Genomic DNA, 6482 nt, shown 5'->3' on the forward strand with positions numbered 1-6482 from the left:
AGCCTGGGATTGATGTGTGGCAGGAAATACATGCACAAATGTAGAATTCTGTGACCCCATATTCTTAGTTGTATTATTTTTGCCCTCAGTTTATTGATACGAACACAGGAACTCCTCGTCAATGCTGACTAGCAACCGAGCAGACTTCTCTGCAATGCTTTAACAAGTGCAGGTGAAAGTGAAAATGACACTTAGGACACATCACGGGTGCATGAAAACTTTTGAATATGAGTTTTTATGCACCCTTGACATGTCCGAAGTGTCATTTTCACTTTCTCTTGCAATGGTTAAAGCATTTCAAAGATGTCTCTTGGGTTGCCAGTCGGCATTGACACGGATTTCCTGTGTTTACTAATCTGTTGAGAGCGAAAACGATGCAAACTAAGAATATGGGCCCACAGAGTTCTATATTTATGCTTACAATTCCTGCCGCTTATCAATCCCAGGCTACTGCTTCAGGGCGAATCGATGCGGTGCACCCTTTGCCACCTATTTCGTAAGGGTGCAGAGGAAAAAGTGCACCCTTAGAGAAGGGTGCAACAATTGCACCCTTTAAAATTTTAAGCTGGGTACCCTTCTTTAAGGGTGCAGTATCTGCACCCTATTTTTTGCACCCTATTGGTTGCACCCTTTAGGTAAGAAAGGGTGAGCGTCTGGGGACAAGCCAATTTTCACCCTTAAGGGTGAGAAATTGTTTAGTGTGTACAATCCGTTTTCGCGCCCGCTTACTCTTCTACGGGGTGAAGCTCCTGGTTCTATTCAACAATCCCACCTTCTATCCGACCTGGACGCCTCCGAGGCCTACCGTAGTAACTACATTGATGTCCTGCAGTCCGACCCGACGTCTTATCCGTTGCCAGACTTCTTCCAAACCGCCATAGATGACGCTCTTCCTTCCATATACCGCACGCAACTTGTGGCCCTTTTACAGACGTTTCGCTCCACTTTCGACACCGCCCACACACCTCTCGGCCTCACTTCCACAGTCGCGCGTCACATTCAGACCGGCTCTAAATCGCCTTTTCGACAGCGATCCTATCTTGTGTCAGTGGCACAGCGTCGCGTCATCAGAGAGCAAGTTGAGGACTTGCTACAACGTGGTGTAATCCGTCCGTCTCAAAGCCCCTGGTCTTCACCAGTGGTGCTAGTAAAGAAGAAAGATGGCTCAATTTGCTTATGTGTCGATTACCGGCGCCTGAACAAAATTATGATTGCCTCCAAGGTGCCGAGTACTTTTCGTTTCTTGATTTCCGTTCCGGTTACTGGCAAGTGCCAATGGCCGCCTGTGACAGAGAGAACACCACATTTGCGACCCCGGATGGCCTCTATGAATTTAATGTAATGCCCTTCGGTTTGTGCAACGCGCCCGCCACATTCGAGAGGCTGAGGGATAACACGTTGCGAACAAACGCAGCAGTAGCAGGCGTGAGCGCGCCAATGACATGGTCGAACATGGTCACCTGCAAAGTGACACGGTGCCGGCGGAATAAGACCTCGATGATAAGGAACCAAAGTTCCGAGTCCGTTGACCTGAAGTCAAGGAGCTTGAGAGCGGGGACCACGGACTCAAGTGGAAGCGCGGCGTGGGACAACGGAAACGGTACCTGAGTGGAGGAACCGGTGGCCATGGCTTACACGAGGGAAGGCAGACGGGGTCTCGAGTTTCGGTCGCTGGTAGGCCAAGTGAAGCGGCGGATGCAAGCGCCGGGCAGGAGCAGAGCGAAGACGCGAAGTCCGGAGTCACCAAGAACGAACTGCGCGTGCTGGGCAGGCGTGCTGAGGCTGTTGTCTTCTTTTGCGCCGAAACCACGATGGCGTGTCACACTCGAATTGACGCAGTTTCCATCAACCATCGCATTTAAAAAAGAAGCAGGTACATGGGCTACAAACATCACATCTCCAGTTGGAAATTACCGCAAACGTCTCGTTGAAAGTAGATGACGATTACATCATTTCATCACTTAGAAATAAAAACAACGCCCACTGGGGCAGGTGAAGATAGGCTCCCCTGGCTTAAGGTTGACATAGGGTGTATTTAAGGTCGGTGCTTGTGTCAAATCACTTAAACTTATAAACTGACTTTGTTTTGCGCGAAAATAGCTTGTCATACATTTAGCTCTGTATACAACAATCATAGATATCAAAGAAAGCTTCTGTGCTAAGCTGGGCGTGATAAAGGACAAACAAGGCAAGGACCTCACTGTAGCCTCAGAGATAAAGAAGAGGTGGCAGGAATACACAGAAGAACTGTACAATAAGGACCCGGACGTGCAACCCCAACATACGACGGTTGTGATTGCTGATCTCGAGCCGGGCATCCTGAACAGTGAAGTCGAATGGGCCTTAGCCAGCCTTGCTAAGAACAAAGCTAGCGGAATAGATGGTATTCCAGCTGAGTTGCTTCAAAACCTCAATCATGACGCTGTTAACATTCTGCATACATTATGTCAGAAGATTTGTACAACCCTGCAGTGGCCACAGGATTGGAGGAGGTCAGTTTACATCCCCATTTCAAAGAAAGGCAGTGCCAAAGATTGTTCCAACTACCGCACGATCGCACTTATTTCGCATGCTAGCAAGGTGATGTTGAAAATCCTCCAAGGTAGGCTGCAACAGTATGTGGATCCGGAGCTTCCGGACGTGCAAGCTGGGTTTCGCAAGAGCAGAGGAACCAGAGACCAAATTGCCAACCTTCGCTGGATCATGGAAAAACAAGAGAGTTCCAGAAACCCATCTACTTCTGCTTTATTGATTATGTGAAAGCGTTTGACTGCGTAGATCACAGCAGATTGTGGCAAGCTCTCCAAGAGATGGGAGTTCCAATTCACCTCATCTGTCTCCTCAGGAACCTGTATGAGGGGCAAGAGGCCACAGTCAGAACTGGGCATGGTCTTACTGATTGGTTTCCGATTGAGAAAGGAGTGAGGCAAGGCTGCATACTGTCGCCCTACCTATTTAACCTATATGCAGAGTGCATCATGAGGAAGGCCGGTCTGGACGAGTCTTAAGCTGGAGTGAAGATTGCTGGAAAACGTACCAACAACCTTAGATTTGCGGATGATACCACTTTAATGGCAGAAAGTGAAGTCGAACTCAAGAGACTTCTGATGCGCGTAAAAGAAGAAAGTGAGAAGTTTGGGCTTAAACTGAACATTAAAAAGACAAAGGTCATGACGTCTTGCCCTATCAAGTCCTGGAGCATCAAGGGACAAGAAGTGGAAGCTCTGATAGGTTTTTTCTTCTTGGGCTCCAAGATTACCCCGGAAGGACACTGCAGCCATGAAATTAGGAGACGCCTGCTTCTGGGAAAGAGAGTCATGGTTAGCCTTGACCGCCTAGTAAAGAGCAGAGACATTAGTCCGCCAACCAAGATCCGTATAACTCGTGCTATGGTCTTTCCAGTTGTGATGTATGGATGCGAGAGCTGAACTGTGAAGAAGGCTGACCATCGAAGAATGGACGCGTCTGAATTGTGGTACTGGCGGAGACTCTTGAAAGTTCCTTGGACTGCCAGAAGATCAAATCAGTCGATATTGTCGACCATAAACCCTGAATGTTCATTGTAGGGTCAAATTCTAAAGTTAAAGCTCAGCTACTTTCGTCATCTGATGAGAAGAGAGGAGTCGCTGGAGAAAGATCTGATGTTGGGAAAGGTTGAGGGTCGCCGGAAAAGGGGTAGGCAGCGAACGCGATGGTTAGTTGGCATCCTCGAGGCGCTGCAGATGAAGTTATGTGATGTTAGGAAGATAGTGAGAGACCGGAAAGCGTGGCGTGACATGGTCCATGGGGCCACGAAGAATCGGACACGACTGACCGACTGAACTGAAGTGACATTTAACTCAGGATTCGAGCCAACGAGACTTCAGTTGTCAGTGGAAAGTGTTACCAGCGGCGCCACGAAGTCACTTTTCTTTTTATTGCTTCAAAACAGAATAACACCCACATTCGTAACACCTCAAATAATTATGATGCACCATGCGAAATGCCCACATATTACTGCCAGCTTCCTTTTACAATTTGCCCGCGCATAAATATACCATTATACACAGGTATACTTCAGCTAAAGGCACTTGATCAAAGTTGCGCACCATATAACCCCCGCCGCAAAGCCTATACTGCTTTGCATGTAGACTGAATGTGTGCGCTGTGATTAGCGATACCATGCGGCTCTTCCACATGTTGCCTACAGCATACAGGTATCAACAGATCAAATAGAACCTTCTAATTCAGAAACATATCTTATAGTGCGCGTATCGCAATGAATATCTAGATTATTTATTGCAGGGGGCACGAAAACATGCTTGTAAATCTGTGGTACTAGTGGGGCTTACATGCATGTCGTTTGGTATTTCCCATAAAATATTTTTGTGCGCTTTCTCGTGCGATGTGAAAACCGTTCAGAGCAAATGAAATAGCCCGAAGGCAAAAAGAAAGGAGGACAGGAAAGAGCGCTGTTCCTGTCCTCTCTTCTTTTTTGTGCGCGTTTGTTAAATGCTCCGTTCATACCAACTGAATATCTTAGCATTATTTTGAGTTCCATCATATTTTAGCCTTTTCCCCTGTTTTGTGTTTTATTGCCTTTAAGACCCTTTACACCATGTGCTGTTTGACTGCATCTGACTCTTCTTCCATCGCTCTAGTATTTATTGCACACGTTTTGCTGAACAAAAATCAGTTTTCATTCAGCGTTCTTTCCTGTCCTCTATTCTTTTCGCCTTCGGGCTATTTCATTTGCGCTGAAGTTTTTTCGTATCGTTATGGACCAACTAGGCCGACAAAAAGTTTTACTTCACTTGCTTTCTCCTGCGGTTGCGTTTATTTATTCAAAGAAGTTTAAGCATAGAAGTAGCATTTACGCGAGCTACAGAGTGCATGTTGGCGTTTATCATATTTGCTTGACGTGGGATTGTGGAACTCTTACGGGAAAGCCACGGGAACACACGTGCAACCCAATGCATGCTGCTGCTTCAATGTATGGAGTACGACCAGTATGAAGTTTAATGGGATTTGAATCTAGGTGGAATGCTTATTTGGAGTTTCAGCATTATCATGCATCTAGGTGGCATCATTCCATTAGTCCTAAAACTGGCTTTAAACATTAGTCCTAACACTGACTCACGGCGGCGGGTTCCATGTAACGATTTTGTTTTTTTTTTGTTATTTATGAGTTCATATTGAACTGTATAATGTTATAGAGCGCATGCATTAAACCATAATCTCGCTATGTATTCAGAAGTCGCTAACACTTATATCACTTGTTCACGGTTTCTAGAGGTATCCGTTCGGTATTTTATATTAATAACTCTTTTTATGTTGTAAGAAGTATTCACATCAAAGTTTGATTGAATCAGCAAATACGGCACAAATGTGAATGGAATAAGCTTGAATAAATTACTATTATTCACAACATTTAAATGTGCCTACCAAAGCAATGGTTTTCTTGAATGTTTTATTCAGGTGTGACCTGCTTGGACCTAACCACGGTCCGCAGTATGTTTGTAAATAAACAAATAAAAAAATTATCAATGTTTGTGCTACATTCGCTCTTGTAAACTGTGGTTGTTTGTTCCATTTCCCAGTAATAAAGAAGCCCAGAGAGCCATACAGATATAGACTGCTATCGTGTCATACCTTACAGGTATGACATAATTATAACTAGTGAACTTAATTGGTCGTGAATAAGCTGTCATCTTGCCGTCTGAGCACCCACCAAATTATCAACTCCTCTTGCGAGGCTGGAAGTGTCATAGTCCTCGTTCGACGGACTACCGGGCAGACGCAGCGTTCTAAGATACAATACCTTTAAACGTGATAGCTTCTTTAGCCAAGACACTTCCATCGCCTTCTACTGTTCTACTGATCCTAGTTATCACACAAATCGTATGAACTACCTTTCGCTGACATTTATTGCCACTACGAAATGTTCCGATTCAAGCTATCAGGAATGGTACGTGCAACATTTAGCACTGTTCCAATTCCCATTTAACTTCAAGCTAAACCACTGTGTGCCAGTGAACCTCATCAACTGAATGTCGCTGCTTTTGATATATGGCTTTTAAATTACTAATTTCCTAAACGTTATTGAGTGAAAGTTGCTACTCCTAGATTTGTTATGCGTTTCCTTGTGCTGTAGATTCTTTTTTTTTTTTACTTTCTAAACTGGTGAATCAATTCTACATTAAAAGCTATAACTTTCTCATTTATGAAGTTTATCTATATCTCTATCCTCGAAAAATTCTGACTTCTTATGTACAGTGTTAACGATATTATGCTGCTCATCTTTTGTTGCTTATCAATTGGTGGTATTCTGATCTAGATTGGTTAATCGGAGCAGAATGGCATTATATCTGCCACTTCTCGGTGGACGCCTGACTGCACAGTGAGGGAAGGGAGGGATGTGTGACGGTGAGAAGAAATAGAAAAGGCACCATGTGTAAGACTAGAATAATTTCGATCACCTGGGGGTCCATTAAGTGCACTGA

The sequence above is a fragment of the Amblyomma maculatum genome, chromosome 11 (assembly GCF_055883805.1).
Source record: "Amblyomma maculatum isolate TAMU_Amacu chromosome 11, ASM5588380v1, whole genome shotgun sequence".
NCBI lineage: Eukaryota > Metazoa > Arthropoda > Arachnida > Ixodida > Ixodidae > Amblyomma > Amblyomma maculatum.